Source organism: Salvelinus fontinalis, chromosome 18 (genome assembly GCF_029448725.1).
Source record: "Salvelinus fontinalis isolate EN_2023a chromosome 18, ASM2944872v1, whole genome shotgun sequence".
NCBI classification, from domain to species: Eukaryota; Metazoa; Chordata; class Actinopteri; order Salmoniformes; family Salmonidae; genus Salvelinus; species Salvelinus fontinalis.
In genome coordinates this window covers 3,795,105-3,814,191 of record NC_074682.1, presented here as the reverse complement: position 1 = coordinate 3,814,191, position 19,087 = coordinate 3,795,105, and the positions used below count along the sequence as shown (strand labels likewise).

General features: G+C 43.4%; 1 protein-coding gene across 1 annotated transcript in view; it reads right to left on the bottom strand.

Annotated features, from left to right (window-relative positions):
- Positions 1–19,087, bottom strand: part of LOC129814823 (RNA-binding protein Raly-like) — a 152,948-nt gene that overhangs the window by 128,253 nt on the left and 5,608 nt on the right. The gene's annotated exons all lie outside the window — the stretch shown is intronic.

The window sequence follows — 19,087 nt, the reverse complement described above, 5'->3', positions numbered from 1 at the left end:
TTGAGGGACCTGAGCTGGCATTTGACCACGTCGTAGACCATTCTTTTTCGGTGCAGATCTGCGGATAGGTCAGGGAAGAACATGATCTCTTGGTCCACGTACATCACTTTGACCTTAGCCCTGGCTTTCCGCATCACTCGGACATTGTCTTGAAAGTTTAGAAACTTCATGATGAGGACTCGAAGAAAGGGGTGGTTTCTTATGCAGAGATTGCTTCCAAAACCCCTTGGTTTTGGTTCTGGTTTAGGCTGTCGACATCGTTGGTTGTCATGTCGGACTCGTGGTGTGAGGAGCTTGCATGGCTACCTGGGTTAGTAGAGCTGGCTGAATTAGCAGGGTTAACTGGTCTAGCCTGGACCACGTTGTAAATGCGAGATGTTCTTCTTGTTTTAGGAGGCCTGTGTTTAAGTCGATTCATAATGGATGTAGATATTGTTGTCCAAAAATTGAAATTGCCTGAAATTGTCCAAGAAAATTGCTGTTCGTGTTATAAGGATTTAAAATAAAAGATTCAAATAATTTATAAAGAGGTTTAGCCGAAATTGGCAGGAGAGAACTAAAAACACGTCCGCTCAGTTCAACGCCATAATCCACCACCCTCATTGATGGCAATTTGAATGCACAGAGATACCGTGACGAGATCCTGAGGCCAATTGTCATTGGTCACAGCAGACACTGACTGGTTTTCTGATCCACGCTCCTACTTTGTTTTTTTTACTCCTTTTTCTCCTCAGTTTTGTGATGTCCAATTGGTAGTCACAGTCTTTTCCCATCGCTGCATCCCCTCAGTAGACTGAAAAATTTGGCATGGGTCCTCAGATCCACAAAAAGTTCTACAGCTGCACCATCGAGAGCATCCTGACTGGTTGCATCACCACCTGGTATGGCAACTGCTCAGCCTCTGACCTCAAGGCGCTACAGAGGGTAGTGCGTACAGCCCGGTACATCACTGGGGCCAAGCTTCCTACTATACCAGGTGGTGTCAGAGGAAGGCCATAAAAATTGCCAAAGTCTCCAGCCACCCTAGTCATAGACTGTTCTCTCTGCTACCGCACAGCAAGTGCCAAATCTAGGTCCAAAAGGCTTCTTAACAGCTTCTACCCCCAAGCTATAAGACTGCTCAACAGCTAATCAAAAGGCTACCCAGACAATTTGTTTAGACTGCTGCTACTCACTGTTTATTATTTATGCATAGTCTCTTTACCCCTACCTATATGTACATATTACCTAAATTATCTTGACTAACCTGTACCCCCACACATTGAGTTGGTACCGGTACCCCCTGTATATATCCTCGTTATTGTTGTTTTATTGTAACTTTTTTAAAACTTGAGTTTATTTAGTAAATATTTTCTTAACTCTTATTGTTCTTAAAACTGCATTATTGGTTAAGGGCCTGTAAGTAAGCATTTCACGGTAAGGTCTACACCTATTGTATTTGGCGCATGTGACAAATACAATTTGATTTGATTTGAATTAGCGCTCCTGAACACAGCTCTGTCTGAAGAATGCAGGGTGGACCCTGCCGGTGGCGACAGGATTATAACAGAGTTGAGTTTGGGGGTCGTTGTTCTGTGTGTGGCCACTGCTCATGCTCTCAGAATGTTCGCTCCTGGAGAAGACACGTTTCCGATATGAGCAGGATGATTATGAGATGGAGTTACGTCGGTATGCCATCGTGCCGCAAGCAGAAGTCGGGGAAATACAAATATTGGGTCAGGGACACAGAAAAGCGGATTTCTGAGGAGGAATGGAGGGGAAAATAGGAAGAAGAGGTTGAAGAGAATGAGGACGGCAGAGGCTGGATTTTAATTCAAAGATGGTGATAAAAATGGAGATGGGGTGTCGAAGAAAAATGGTGTTAAGTGCAAACAGAGTGAGCCGTCCACCAGATCGGGTTCTGGAGGTGAAATGGAAGTGAATGAGGGCGAGTTAAGTGAGTTGGAAGGTGTGGCGAAGAGCTCGGAACCCGAGCGTGGTATCAATGGATAAAGAAGAATCTAGTCCAGTAGGAGTGATATTTTGGGAGAAAGTGGATCTTTGCCTTTTGGCGGATCCATTTGTAGTTTCAGGGTGGGTGGGAAAGGAGTTAGGTGCAGTTGAATCAGTGAATGTAGCCTGTAATGGACTTCTTCTGACCAGAGGGAGCGGGTGCTCTGTGTCACGTAACTTGGGTTAAGATCTGTTTCTTGCTTTGCTCTTAGGAACAGAGCAACATTGAAAGGAGTGATTTCTGGGGTAGCATTAAGTGTGGAGCTGGAGCAATTGAAGTTGAAGATTCCTGGTGTTTGGGATGCCTGCCGTTTGGTGCAACTGTCTAGTCCTTTTGAGTTTTGAGTCAGTCTTTACCTGACAAAGTCATGTTAGAATGTATCAGCTTTTCTGTTACAGCTTTTGTGCCAAATCCACTGTGCTGTTTCATGTACAACGTTCATGGTCATGTCGAAGCAGTTTGTACGAGGGAGATTCCAAGATGTGGGAAGTGTACAGGAGGGCATGGGATAGAGGATTGTGTAGTTTCAGTGGATAAAGTTGTGTGTGTCAACTGTAGGGGTGCCCATGTTGCAGGACAGAGAGGCAGGTTGAGGTGGCTAGAGTCAGAGTAGTGCAGAAGGTGTAGGCAGTGAAAAAAGTAGAGGGGTAGTGGGTTTTTAATGAGTGTAGGGTTGGTTGGAAGGGTGTTTTTCAGTATTTTAGTTGTATTTCTGATTTGTTTTTCCTTTTCCCATTTTGTATCGCAAAGTATAATGGATTTATATTATAGTCCAGTTGGGGGTGTTAATGCAACATATTGGATGATAACCACCGTTAAACCTCACAGAAGAAGAAGCAGCTGACACACTTCCCGATGCAGCAGGAGCATGACAGAGAGACACGCACATGTTCTTTCAATAACGAGGGTTGCCAGGTAAGTTTGCAAACAATTCCTACCTTTTAACATAACAACATTTCCAAAACATGTGTACTTGAATGGTAATATTAATAAGCAATGATTAAACCGAGTAGATTAGTGGAGCTCCAAACAGTGGTTTGGCGCTTCCAAAACCAATTGTAATGTTGGCGTATGACAACCACTCAACATGCCTTTTTCTCTCTTTATAGGTGAACATCGGCAGCACCGAAGGACATCACATTACATAATATCCTCAATAAATAAATGTGCCTCTCATAAACAATAAACCATTTGCAAATTGAGGTATTTCATATAGTATGTCAAGTCAGAATATCAGGTACGGCCTGGCGTGCCCAGTGCCCAGTTTCCCAAAAGCATCTAAAAGCTAAGTTCATCGGTTAGAACCTTCGTAGGAGCATCTTTATATCTCAGTTGTTTCCCTAAACCATCATTACTGAAGTCGCACTTGAAAACATGAGTTATTTACCGACTAACTCAGACCACTCGAGAAAAGCTAAGTCTGTCATTAGATGTTTTTTTTTGCCCTTCATACACAGATAAACATAGAACAAGGTATTTATCTTTGTAACCGCTGATAACTTCAGTACGAAGTTGGTGTAGGGGGATACCTAGCCAGTTGTACAACTGAAATGTGTCTTCTGCATTTAACCCAACCCCTCTGAATCAGAGAGATGATGGGGGCTACGTTAATCCACATCTACGTCTTCGGCGCCCAGGGAACAGTGGGTTAACTGCCTTACTCAGGTGCAGAACGACAGATTTTTACCTTGTCAGGTCAGGGATTCGATCCAGCAATCTTTCAGTTACTGGCCCAACGCTCTAACCACTGCCGCCCCCGGTTGAATACAAATATAAAACTTTCCAATGCCTTTCCAATTGTTTAACAAGCGAAGGGTTAAAAGATGCTTCAAGTGAAATCCGAGATGACTGCACTAAAATATTACTACAGTATATATAGGCCTATATAATTACATTTTATTCAAATCAATTTCATGTTCAATCAATTGAGTTCTATTTTGCTAATTGTAGGCTACTGTTTGTAATTTTTGCCTCAATGTATTCCATGAATAAACACATGTTGACGTGCCAAATCTTGATTTAGTGTATTATAGGATAAGCATTAGAATAGGTCACCTCAATACTTGCAGCCATAAACCACGTTTCCATCACAATACCATATTTAAAAAAATGGTTCATTGTTAATTCGACATGGTTAGATATTTGTGTCAGTAAAATGTTATATATATATAAATGTTATATATGAATATAATAATCATATCGAAGTATACTTGGAGTCACCTGATGATATGGTGTGTGTGGTCCTCCCACTACGACTCGGGAAACCATGCCGTTTATTAGGCTACAGATGAAATAAGTTATGATGACGTTCACAGGGTGTTGAAAGTGTATGGAGATGAGTTTGATGCTCCTTTCCAATAAATATAGAGTGTCTTATTCTGGTGACATAACGCTTGACTGCCTTTCGGCAAATAAAAGGCTCTCGCTCTTATCCATAATAATCTCATCATGTAGACTAGCCTACCCGCCCTGTATCTGTGAGCTGTTGGCTAGAGAGCAAGTGCCAAGACCAGAGTAGGCACATTGGTTATTTAAGATACATTTTGTGTGCACTACGTCATCACACACACATTTTTTTGTTATCCGCAACAGTCCGTTTGGTGGAAACACAACACTGGTGGGAAAATGTGCATATTTTCTTTATGCAGATTTAAGAATATTTGCAGGAAAATCCGTCCCCAATTGGATGAAAATCTAGCTATTGGTGAGATCTCTCTAGGAGCTGATCCGTCGTCAGTATTGTAAAACATTTCTAATGTTAAGGTAAGATTTGAATGGAGAAAGCTGATCCGAGAGCAGCACTGCCTTTCCCCTTCCGATCCTATCAGTATGGACACATGCTCCAACAATGCACTTATTGAATGTCCTCTCTGCGTGGTGTTTTGGGAAACACGTGTTACGTCTTTGGCCCTTGTAGGAAAGATGCGTTGTTAACACTTGTAATCCTAAATTCCATCATTATCGGGAAACCGGGCCCAGCTCCGTGACACACACACACACACACACCCGCTTTATCTTCTCCCCTTTTGACGTCTTCCTTGCTGGGGTTCACTGCTCTGCTCGATCATGGGTACTAAAGCCAAACGAGGGTAGACTGGCCATTTAGCTGCCCATGACTAATATGACCTGCAGGGATTACAGTCCAGCCAAGCCGCTGATCGGCTAGGCCCATTGATCTCACAGACATATACCTCCAACACAGTGTTTGGCTTGAATGGAGGGAGCAGGATAGAGAGAGGGAAAGATGAGAGATGGGTAGAGAGAGAAAGTGATAGCGAGAGAAAGAGAATGGGAGAGAGGAAGGGTATAGCCACAAGTGGACAGATAGAGGACAGATAGCAGGAGGGCGAGAGAGAGGGGCTATAGAGAGAGGTGAAACAGAGAGAGACAGACAGACAGAAAGAACCTGCAGCCTTTCACTAATGTGAAATTAGTGGAGCATGGAATGCTCCTTGACTATAGAGACTGTAGACAGGCCAGTCCTAGCTTAACCACAAGCTAAATCCATGTGTCGCACACACAAAGTCAACAATGCGTCCAAGGTCTTTCAGGAGGACATGTGTACTTTGTGACGGGGGGAGAGAATGAAGAGCAGAGATGACACATTCAATAGAGTATCAAGTCAAGTGGGTTTGTTTCATGTTGCAGGCAGCACCAAGGCTATAAGGCCAATGCTCTGAGTCAAAATGCTTGTAGGAAAGTACAAGTATATTGATTTTGTTGGTGGCAACCAAATTCATGTAAATTCTAAAAGCTCATTCAACAAAAGCTTCTGTCGTAAGAACAAGCTTGTGTGCCAATTCCACAACACTCCCAGCTAGCACATAATGTTCTGAGCTTGGTGAAAGTGTGGTTGTCCTAAGGTTAATTTGCATAAACCTTCCCACAACTTTACGGGAATGGTGTAAGCTAGTTGCTTGGCTTTGGAACATTCTCAGCACATTTAAGGAACTTGACAGGAAAACGTTATATTCTTGGTATTTCATTACATCAACAGAACGTTTCATCAAAGGTTCAAACATGGTCACATTTAATTACAATTTTGGTAATGTTTTAGAAACATTTTCCAAGTGGTTTGACAATGGGAATGTTCTAAAAATAGTTAAGAGAACGTTAAGAAGCAATGTTTTATGTCAGGACCCGGTGAGAGAAACAGTCACTAATAGTTGGCAGAACCCAGAAGATGAGGCAGACTCAGCAGTACTAGAGATAATGATTTAATAAAAGAACAAGATCTTCAGGCAAAGAATATAAATCCACCACGTCCAAAATAAAGCCAGAGGCACAAAATGGATATCCTCCAAAATACAAAGACACTCCACAAAGTGGTAAAAACAGCAGGGAAAAACAAACCTCAAAAGACTACTCAAAAATACACAAGAACTAAACCAGAGAACCTCTGGAAAATCCAATAAGAGAACTATATGTTTCACACAAAAAGGCTGGGGCTGGGTGCTAACATACAAACACTGAGCAAAGAACTGAGGAACACACAGGGTTTAAATACTAACAAGGGAACGACACACAGGTGCAAACAATAAAAGAGCAAGGAAAAAACAAAAGGTTCAAAAAAGGTGCAATGGGGACATCTAGTGACAAAAACCAGAACAGTCCTGGCCAAAACCTGACAGTTTTATGTTGAGGAGTACAGGCAGATACTTATCCATCATGCAATACCATCAGGGAGGCATCTGATTGGTCCCAAATGTATTCTGCAGCATGACAGCGATCCCAAACATACAGCAAAAGTCATGAAGAACTATCTTCAGCGTAAAGAAGAACAACGAGTCCTGGAAGTGATGGTATGGCCCCCACAGAGCCCTGATCTCAACATGATCGAGTCTGTCTGGGATTACATGAAGAGAGAGAAGCACCTGTGGCTGCCTAAATCCACAGAAGAACTGTGGTCAATTTTCCAAGATGTTTGGGCCAACCTACCTGCCGAGTTCCTTCAAAACCTGTGTACAAGTGTACCTAGAAGACTTGATTCTGTTTTGAAGGCAAATGTTGGTCACACCAAATATTCATTTGATGTAGATTTTTCTTCTGTTCACTCACTTTGCATTTTTTAAATTGATCCATGTAAACAATTAACATGTCTATTTTTGAAAGTATTCTTACTTTACAGCATTTTTTCACGCCTGCCTAAAATGTTTGCACAGTACTGTAGATGTTTTTTTCTTCAATCCTGTAATTGGATAGGACAGGCAGGAAAGGCATCCGTTCCTAAAATGTACATACGCAATGCAAAGACTTGGCCAAACGATCAACCTGAGATGATCCTACGTACTGTATGGCAACACGTTACATTAAGCAGCTCAGCTCTTCTACTTTTATAGTAACACAGTAATTACATTACCATTGTATCGTGTCACATTGCCATTACCTAAGTAAAATATAACAATAATCTTGTTAGTGTTGCAATTAGTGTCACAACACAATTATTTGCAACTTAATGTGTAACGTGTGACCAAAATGATCAAATAATCATGTATTCAGCATTAGTAATGTGAGGGAATATGATGAGCGAGGTGCATTTATTCCAGACATTATTTGGTCAAGAGCAATCAATTTGACTGCTAGCCCTTGACTAGCAGTCTCTAACTAATGCCACCCGGTCATATCAAAGGACCATATTGAAAATTCAAATGATCTTCAAAAGCCTTTTCCTTTTGTCCCTATAGCTGGTATATCTGCATTGCAAACTACATTACTCAAGCCAATTATTTATATAGCCCTTTCTCCCGCTCTCTCCATTTGAGCAGCTCAGGAAAGTCTCTAGCGGATATAGCTGAGATGTTTGACAAATATGAATGCATGAACATTTGCATGCAATCACTGTCTGGATTCAAATTTCTCCCTCAAAGTCCTGCATGCCTCTCAACATCCTCCAACGTCCTCTTTAAACTAATTTGCGGAGAAATCTTTTCTCTTCACATACCAGTAGAATTAATTTCATGACCATGTAGACTTTAAAGCAAACATTGTTTATGATATTACCCCTGCCTCCTTAGATGCACATTGTATCCTCACACTATCCGCCCTGTGACAACTACTACCTGTAGATCTCACAGGATAGTTTTTCACACTCTTCCTCATTAGGTTGGTTTCAGCATTTTGCTGATGATACTGTTCTGCAATGGGGGTCTTTAGGATATACAGAGTATAAATAGATAGTGATAGGCTAGGTATCTATAAGATTAACAAGATACCTCCAATAGGCCCACAGTATGAGCTTGAAGCTAGAGTCAGCTATTGCTGAACCTTTTCTAGGCCAACCTTTATCTTCCCTGACCTTTGTGCTCATTCCTTACTCTCCATCAACCTTCTTCTACTTATTAAGCGGAGACATAACTGATGAAGTGGCAATGAAAAGCCCAGACATTCCTCTGCAAGCATGTTGCCATTATTTTGTGTTAGTTTGATGAGATTTCTCTATGTGAAAGGTCATCAATTAAATGCCAAACCTTGCACCGAGCTTTAGTCAGTGCATAATGAAAGCCAAAAGGGAGGCTTCAGGCACAGTAGTCCACCATCGCCACATCCTTTGATGGGGAAAGAGATGCATGCAGTATCACGACTCACTCGTCTATCTCATCAAACACGTTTTCAAAACTGGTGTGCAAACGCTCTTCTCTCACTCGAACATCTGATGCTCTCCCTCATTGTAATTGGACCTTTGAATGCATCAGCGGTTATCAGTGCTGCTGAGCGATTAACCGAAATGTCAGTTATGTTAAGGTTGACTCGGTTCAATTATTCGAATTTCATTTTGTTCCGTTTTTTTCTTTGAGATGTATAGGCAGTTCCTGTAGAGCTAAATCTGCTGAAGCCTGAACTGTGCGATCTAGTAGGGAGTTGTAGTTTCCAACAGGCCAATATTCTAGATAGGCATAAAAGTATGCATTAATTTACTTTGAAGAACAATTGAAATAGGGCTTTTGTAGCTCTATAGATATGTGATGATGACTTGGAAGGAAATAAAAGTAAAGTAATGTGAAACAATTATGGTTTACAAGTGATATGCAGTAACGGGCAGTCACTACCATCATGGGACTTGAATGAATTGTTTTATTCAGTGTTACAGCATTCAACCCACGTAATGCATTTAATGTTAAAATCATAATAATCGACACATCATACTACATCATTTTAGCAACCAAAAAAAAACTACTTTAGCTAGCTAGCTTGGGTACTTGACTGCCGTTGTGAGGTTAGAATGCTCAGATCAACCATACTCCTTGGCCAGAGCGCACTCTGAATACTCAGAGAACTAAACGCTCTGAATTTGCAGACAATCTGACAATGCTCTGAATTTACGAATGCCCAGAGCACATTCTGCGCGCACTCTCGTACTCCACCGTGAATTTACAAACACAGCTCATATATTGCGGCTCTGAACATGGTCAGTTACCTAATACTGTATTGGTTATTAGCTGCCACTGCACATACCTGTCTACTCTGACCCGGGGCGAGGAGATCTGACACGAGATGCTTGGTCCCAATGCTCTCAGCCTGGGAATGTGCAATGGAATCCAGCAATTTAAAAGAAGCATAATAACCAGAGTCATTTCACAACAGAGACGTAACCCATCACAGCAGAGGCTCACCTGAGACCTTATCACAAAAACACCATGTGGATTCAGATAGGGAGTTCAGAATTACTGCAGCAGCCTCTGGAGAAAAATAAATCTGCCCTCCAGAGCTTTACATGGACAAATGTTGAATGATCCCCCTGTATGTGCCAAGACTGTCTTCCCATTTAAAGAGGATCTGCTGCATGCATTTAACTGGCGTGTCAACAGGGAAAAGATACAGTTAAGCAAAATCTTTTGGGGCAAGATTCTTTCATTTTCATTTCATAGGCTACACATTTATTTGTGACATACAGTACAGTGCTACTGCCATGCATGTTATTCATAAACCAGTGATCTGGGGATGAAGGCAATCCTTAAAAGCACTGTTGCTTGAAGCTTCAGGTCTGTCCAGAACCTAACCATGGTCCTCAAGACATGGCCAGATCATAACACATGCTCTATGTTGAAGATTTTTGATCATGGTGCTTAAGAAAAAGTTACTTCCTATTGGGCCGTGCACAAGAAGACATCTCCATCATGTGAATTGGAGTTTAATCTCAGTTAGCTCCTGGCAGCACCTGGCGAAGATCAAACACCTGTCCCTTTCAGCCCAGACTCCTTTAAATAAGTGGCAGCCTGCTCTTGTCTAGGGCAAGAAACCTGAGTTTTCCATTTAAAATTCCCCTACTGTCACGCCCTGACCATAGAGAGCTGTTTATTCTCTATGTTGGTTAGGTCGGGGTGTGATTAAGGGTGGGTTATCTAGGGGAAGTATATATCTATGTTGGCCTGGTATGGTTCCCAATCAGAGGTAGCTGTTTATCGTTGTCTCTGATTGGGGTTCATATTTAGGTAGCCATTTCCCCATTGTGCTTTGTGGGATCTTGTCTAGGTATAGTTGCTTGTGAGCACTACTCTGAGCTTCACGTTTCGTTTGTTTGCTTTATTGTTTTTGTTCTTTAAGTTTCTCTTCCAAATAAAAGGATGGAAATATACCACGCTGCATCTTGGTCCACTCCTTATGACGAATGTGACACCTACACTTCACACTGTAGCTATATTTCTGTCATACTTTCGCAGAGATTTCAACACTTCTTTCTCCCGGTGACAGTGAACATTACTGCTGGAAACTAACTGTCAAAAAGACAGAAACTGAACTATATAAATGTGTCATTCAGTTTTATAAACACGTTTATATTTCATGGAGTGCTGAAATAAATTCTCTGGAAAATTAACTCTGATTTTGGTTTATCTCTCAGAACCCTTTGTTTATTTTTCCCATAGTCAGTAAGACAAAATGTATTCGATTCAAATTAGACTGCATGCGTTTCACTCACTCTTAAAGGGAATCTTCCTCAGGTAATGAAAGCCTTAGCAATTAGCAGAATTGAGAGGAGAAGAGTTGGGCCGATAAACTTGTTGACACAGCATATCTACTTGAGTATGCCTGTACTGCACACAGTCAGTCAAGTGTAGCTCAGATGGATTTCAAGAAGCTATGGCCTTCCACACTGTAAGCATGGATGACAGTAACCAGACCTTCTCTCACCCACAGAAGAGGGGAGTAGGGAACTGGGGTGGTTTGACAGCTCACACCTAGTCGTACATTAAAGGAGAGGAGATCTAGGGTCTCCCTCTACAAAATTTCACAGAGGAATGTGCTTTGTCTACACAGAGGTTTCCCGCCGAAACTCTAACATGTTCTAAAGCGAATACTGGAAAAATATTCCAAACATAAGAACGTGGGGAATGGTCAGTGGTGAGCTATAGAAAACTAATGTCATATGGGTTGTTATTTTGTGATGTCATTAAAATGGTTATAAAGGAAATACTGTAACTTGAAAAGTTTATACACCACATGTATGAAGTCTCCATCATTAAAGTTGTATATGAAATGACAAATTATGAAAGTATTTTTGTAAACCTCTGGGATATTCGGGACGGTAGCGTCCCACCTCAACAACAGCCAATGAAAGTGCAGGGCGCCAAATTCAAAACAGAAATCCCATAATTAAAATTCCTCACACATAAAAGTATTTCACACCATTTTAAAGATAAACTTGTTGTAAATCCAGCCACAGTGTCCGATTTCAAAAAAAGCCTTTATGACGAATTCACACCAAAAGATTATGTTAGGTCAGTACCTAGTCACAGAAAAACACAGCGGGTTTTCCAGCCAAAGAGAGGAGTCACAAAAAGCAGAAATAGAGATAAAATGTATCACTAACCTTTGATGATCTTCATCAGATTTTAGATCCACTTTTCCTTAACCTGTTGGGGATGGGGGCGCTGTTTAGACTATTTATGCTAATTGGGTAATTTTTGAAACGGCTTCCCACAAAATCCTTGATCGTACAATATGCATATTATTATTATTATTGGATAGAAAACAGTCTATAGTTTCTATAGGAGTTGAAATTTTGTCTCTAAGTGGAACAGAGCCCCGTCTACAGCAATTTCCCTGACATGGAGTCAGATTTGAGAAATGTTGGCCACTGTTCTGAAGTCAGTTAAAAGGGCACTGTCATTGCTATGACTATACGGACACTTCTTACGTCTTCCCCTGGATGCCTTTACGTGATGACGATTCCAATGGGGTCGATTGCGCGTTCACAGGCACTACAAATGAAAAAACCCTGAGGCTAGTCATTCTTTTGGAGCTGCGTCATGCGCCTAGAGGACACCGGCCCGCACCTGTTCCAAGCGTTAGTTTAGCCTGTTATATTTCTCCGGTCATCTTTTCACTCGTTATAGGAGTTAAAAACATCATAAGGGAGTTCATTTAAAGCGTTTTATAGCAATTTATATCCGTTTAGTGCGATTTTGGGACATTTATTTTTGAAACGATGTGAATAGTTGGGCACGCTTTTCAGTTCATCCCGAACGCAGTTGGCATTTCCACATGGCAAGAGGACAGCTTTCCACCAAAAGACGCTTACTCCCAAGAAAGGATCCTTTGCCCAAGATACTGATGGAAGAACAGCTCAAGGTAGGACATTTTTATTATGATAAATCGTGTTTCTGTCGAAACATTTTAGTGGCTTAGGACGCCATGTTTTTTGACGTAGCTTCGCTTGGCGCAAACTGTATTGAAAAGTAAGGATAAATTAAAAAATGTAATTCCGCAATTGTATTAAGAATTAAATTGTCTATCAATCCCTGTCCACCCTATATTTTTTAGTCACGTTTATGAGTATTTATGTATAAGAGTAGATCACTGTCTAAGTGGCGCAAGGACATATTCTGACCAGCTGAGTTACATTTCACATTGTCTAACCATGATTTTGGTGGCTAAATATAAACGTTTTCGATCAAACTCTATATGCATTGTGTAATATGATGTTACAGGAGTGTCATCTGAAGAATTCTGAGAAGGTTAGTGAAAAAATTAATATATTTTTGGCGATGTTGACGTTATCGCTCACTTTGGCTAGAATCAATGCTGGGCTGCTATGTGCTATGTGCTATGCTAATATAACGATTTATTGTGTTTTCGCTGTAAGACACTTAGAAAATCTGAAATATTGTCTGTATTCACAGGATCTGTGTCTTTCGATTCGTGTATGCTGTGTATTTTTACGAAATGTTTGATGATTAGTAAGTAGGTAAACACGTTGCTCAATGTAGTTTTTCTATTCCATTTGTGACGGTGGGTGCAATTGTAACCTATGCCATCTACCTGAAATATGCACTTTTTTCTAACAAAACCTATCCCATACCATAAATATGTTATCAGACTGTCATCTGATGAGTTTTTTTGTTGGTTAGGGGCTATAAATATCTTAGTTTAGCCGAATTGGTGATGGCTACTGGTGTTGGTGGACAAATAAAAGATGGTGGATTATGCTAATGTGTTTTTAGGTAATAGATGTACATCTTTACATATTGTGTCTTCCCTGTAAAACATTTTAAAAATCGGACATGTTGACTGGATTCACAAGATCTGTGTCTTTCATTAGCTGTATTGGACTTTAATGTGTGAAAGTTAAATATTTTAAAAAAATATTTTTTTTGAATTTCGCGGCACTGGTTTTTCAGTGGGGGGGGGGGGGGTGTGCCGCTAGCGCCACGCTGATCCTAGACAGGTTAATGCAATCGCTGTGTCAGATTTCAAAAAAGCTTCACCGAAAAAGCACACCATGCAATAATCTGGGTACAGCACTCAGACAACAAATCAAGCCATACAGATATCCGCCATGTTGTGGAGTCAACAAAGTCAGAAATATCATTATAAATATTCACTTACCTTTGATGATCTTCATCAGAATGCACTCCCAGGAATCCCAGTTCCACAATAAATGTTTGATTTGTTCGATGAAGTCCATAATTTATGTCCAAATACCTCATTTTTGTTCGTGCGTTTAGAACACAATCCAAACTCACGACGCGCGGGCAAGTCCAGGCGAAAGTTCAAATTACAGTTCGTAGAAACATGTCAAACGAAGTATAGAATAATACTTTAGGATGTTTTTAACATAAATCTTCAATAATGTTTCAACCGGAGAATTCCTTTGTCTGTAGAAATGCGTTGTAACGCAGCTAACTCTCACGTGAGCGTGACCAGCTCATGCCACTCTGGCAGACCTCTGACTCATTCAGCTCCCATTCCCCCCTTCTTCACAGTACAAGCATCACACAAGGTTCTAAAGACTGTTGAGATCTAGTGAAAGCCTTAGGAAGTGCAATATGACCCCATTTCCACTATCTTGGATAGGCAAAGAGTTGAAAAACTACAAACCTCAGATTTCTCACTTCCTGGTTGGATTTTTTCTCATGTTTTTGCCTGCCATATGAGTTATGTTATACTCACAGACACCATTCAAACAGTTTTAGAAACTTCAGAGTTTTCTATCCAAATCTACTACTTATATGCATATTTTAGCTTTTAGGACTGAGTAGCAGGCAGTTTACTCTGGGCACCTTTTTATCCAAGCTACTCAATACTGCCCCCCTGTCCCAAAGAAGTTAACAGATTCTCTTATGACTCTTAAAATCACATATCTATCTCCTATAAACTGTGCATAGTAAGTAGCCACGCCCCAAGCGAGGTCAGAGAGCGTGTCAGCCTTATGGAACCGTCCCCGTCGGTCAGATTGCATGAAAGGATTGGTAAAGAAATTAACATTAGACCAGCAAAACGTGAAGCAGGTGTTAAGCGGAGCGACACCGGGGAACCAAAGAGCAGACTTAGATGAGGTAACAGGGATGAATGAACCAAAACATTTATTGTTACAGAGAGAGATATGGTGTGCAGATCCGGGGAAGCTCGGATGTGTTGTAGAAAAAACAGATGTGGAGACAGGTTGGAGTTGGCTGAGTAGAACAGGGTAAACAGATCCTGAGGGGAATCCAAGGTAGTGGTGGTGAGTAGAATAATAAGACTGAGCAGAGATTACGATCTGGCAGAGGGGAAGTGGCAGGACTGAGTATTTGTAGAGGTCATGATTATGGAACGAGTTGCAGCTGGAAGGGATTTGCTCTCACTCCAGCACACCTGTCTCCAACCACACAATCACACAGAGGGAGAGGGTGTAGTGGGAGAGTAACTGCAGGTTAAGAAGACACCGTATGAACACCAGAGGGCGTAGCAGGAGCAGATGTGACAGTACCCCCCCCATACGGACGCCACGGCCCGGCTTGTCTGGGTGTGAGGTATGAAAATCCTGTACGAGGGAGGGATCCAGAATGTGATGACGGGGCACCCAGCAGTGCTCCTCAGGCCCATATCCCTCCCAGTTCACCAGATACTGCCAACGGCGATCCCGACGGTGCACGTCCAAAAGCTGCCGGACGGTGTAGGCAGGATGGTGATCAATGAGCCAAGGGGGTGGAAGAGCAGCTGCAGGAGGGGACAGGGGACTGGAGCAGACTGGTTTAATTAAGGACACATGGAAGGTGGGGTGAATTTTGAGAGAGTCTGGGAGTTTCAGATGCACAGCAGATGGGTTTATGACACAAACAATCTCAAAGGGGCCAATGTAATGGGGAGCTAGTTTTTTGGAAACGACTTTGAAGGGCAAGTCCTTCAATGAAAGCCATACCCTTTGGCCTGGAGTGTAGACTGGGGCTGAAGCACGATGACGGTTACTTTGGGATTGGGTTCTGGCGGTGGCACAAAGAAGAGCAGCCCAGGCCCTCCTCCAGGTGCGATGACAACGACGCATGTGGTTCTGGACTGAGGGCACCACTACATCAACCTCTGGGGCAGGGAACAAGGGAGGTTGGTAACCCAGAGCACACTCAAAGGGTGACATACCTGATGAGGCATTGATGAGGGTGTTGTGGGCATATTCCACCCAGGGTAGCTGAGCACTCCAGGAAGAAGGGTTAGCCGAAGTCACACATCGTAGGGCATTTTCCATCTCCTGGTTGACCCACTTGGTCTGGCCGTTGGTCTGGGGCTGATATCCAGACGAAAGGCTAACATTAATACCCAGAGCTGGGCAGAAGGCTCTCCATACCTGGGATGTAAACTGGGGTCCTCTGTCAGAAAAAAATGTCAATATGGATGCCATGAACCTGCAAAACATGGAATACCAGCAGGTCCGCAGTTTCCCGGGAGGAAGGAAGCTTGAAGAGGGGAATGAAGTGAGCCGCTTTGGAAAATCGGTCAACAATAGTGAGAATGACTGAGTTACCATTCGATGGGGGAAGGCCAGTGACCGAAGTCCAGAGCTGTGTTAGATCAGGGGCGAATGGGTATGGGAAGAGGGCGAAGCAGACCAGATGTTGGTTTGGTGGAGTTTTCATTACGGGCACAGACCGAGCAGGCTGAGATGAAGTCCCGAGCATCTTTCTCCATGGTGGGCTACCAAAATCCCTGACGCAGAAAGTCTACAGTCCGGTTCATGCCAGGGTGACAGGTGAGGTGAATAGAATGGGCCCATTGAAGAAATAACTGAATCTGGCACTAGCATAGCCTTACAAGGACCCCTTCTAGTCTCAGTCAGGTCCTGCTGAGCCTGACAACCATGGGACTCAATCTCCCAGGAGACAGCAGCAACGATGCAGGAGGAAGGCATAATGGTTTCTGGATCGGAACCGGTGTTGTTAGCGGTGAACTGACGGGAGAGGGCGTCAGGCTTGGTATTCTTAGATCCGGGGCGATAAGTGAGTGTGAAGTTGAATCTTCCAAAAAACAAATGCCCACCTGGCCTGCCGAGAGTTCAGATGTTTGGCGGTCTGGATGTAGGCTAGATTTTTGTGATCCGTCCACACAATGAAGGGAAGGACCGAAACCTCTAACCAGTGACGCCACTCCTCAAGAGCCAACTTAACAGCCAGAAGTTCCCGGTTATCTATGTCAACATTTCTCTCTGCAGGGGAGAGCTTGCGGGACAAGAAGGCACAAGGATGGAGCTTCAGATCCGAGGGCGAACGTTGAGACAGGACTGCACCTACTCCGGTGTCTGAAGCGTCCACTTCAAGGACGAACTGGAATTCTGGGTCTGGATTGGAGCAGAAGTGAAGCAGTGCTTGAGTTCCCGGAATGCCACTGGGGACCAGTGGAATGGTGTGGAGGTGGAGGTGAGAGTAGTGAGAGGAGCTTCCAAACGACTATAGTCACGGATGAATCGTCTAAACATTGTCAAACGCCAGGAAATGCTGTAACTGCTTCAGATTAGCGTGTACAGGCCACTCTGTGACTGATCTACCTTGGCAGGGTCCATTCGTAGCTGTTCTTGAGCAATAATGTAACCCAAGAAGGACACACAGGAAACATGAAACTCACATTTCTCCACCTTAACAGCTTATTCTCCAACGACCATTGGAGAACTTGGTGGACGTGTTGGTTGTGAGCCTCAAGGTCCTTCGAAAGAATAAGAATGTCATTCACATAGATGAAAACAAATCGCCCAATGACATCCCTCAGGACATCCTTAACAAGGCTCTGAAAAACAACAGGTGCGTTAGTGAGACCAAAATGCATGACCAAAAACTCAAAATGTCCAAGTGGTGTGTTGAACGCCGTTTTCCAATTGTCCCCTTCTCTGATGCAGACAAGGTGGTAGGCATTCCGGAGGTCCAGTTTAGTAAACATTGTGGCCCCATGGAGGGGGGCAAAAGCAGCACTGATGAGTGGCAAGGGATACTTGTTCCTGACAGTGATACTATTCAACCCACGGAAGTGACCCGTCCTTTATCTTGGCGAAGAAAAATCCAGCTCCCACCGAAGAGGAAGAAGGCCTGACATGTCCAACATCCATGGAGTCCTGGGTGTATTCTTCCATGGCCTCTTGCTCGGGGCGAGAGAGGTTATACAACCTGTTACTAGAAAGAGGAGCTCCAGGCTGAAGCTTGATAGCACAGTTGTACGGCCGTTGAGGCGGCAGAGATGGGGTGTGGTGCTTACTGAATACAGGAGCTAGACCGTGATACTCAGAAGGAACAGAAGACAGGTCTGGGGGTTCAGGAATGGACTGGGGTGCAGACAAGGCAGGTGGAAGGGCAGCTTATAGACAATTGGAATGACAAAATGTACGCCAAGTAGTTACCATCCCGGTGGACCAGTCAATCTGTGGGTTGTGTAGTTTTAACCATGGATGACCCAGAACCAGGGGAGAGTAAGGACAGTCGATTATGTGGAAACTGATCTTTTCCTGGTGATTTCCAGAGAGATGCAGGATAACCGGAACCGTTCTCTCCAAAACCCGGAAGAGTAGCTTTCCATTGAGAGTGTTGGCATCCGGGGATGAATCGAGTGAAACAGTGTCCAAACCACACTGATTAACGACCCCTCGGTCCAGAAAGCTCTCATCTGCGCCCAAATCGATGAGAGCAGACAGAGGAAAAGCCTGGCTCTGCCACACAAGGTTAGCCTCAAGCAGGGGTCTGGGAGATGATGGGCATGCGATTTGGCTCAACAGTATATCCCCCACTACTGCTGAGCTCCCACTTTTGCTGGACACAGGGAACAAGTGGAGACCAGGCAGCTGGCCACAATATAGACAGCTCCTAGTACTGAAACGCCGCTGCCTCTCTGGAGATAGACGGGTCCGGCCGAGCTACATGGGTTCAGGATTAGAACATGTGATGCAGTCTAGGAAAGAGAGCAAGGCACTGAAGCAGATGTTATGGGACATGCAACCCTACCTCCCCTCTCCCTCCGATGCTCACGGAGACGGTTGTCAATGCGGCTAGTCAGAGAAATGAGTTCATCAAGTCCATCAGGCTCCTCTCTGGACACCAACTCGTCTTTGAGGGTCTCAGTGAGTGCGTTCCGGGAATGCTCCCTGATTGGCCTCGTCATTCCAGCCTCTCTCTGCGGCGAGGGTACGGAACTCAAATGCCATTTCAGCCACACTCAGGGAGCCTTGACAAAGGGACAGAAGTCGGTTAGCGGCATCCTTTCCACAGACCGGGTGGGCGAAGACCTTCCTCATCTCATCTGTAAATCCACCGCAGGAGAAGCAGATAGGTGACTGTCTCTCCCACACCACAGTGGCCCAGGAAAGCGCAGCAAGGTAGTTGGGTGGTGAGATGTGGAGAGAGAGAGAGAGCTGCAGGTTAAGAAGAC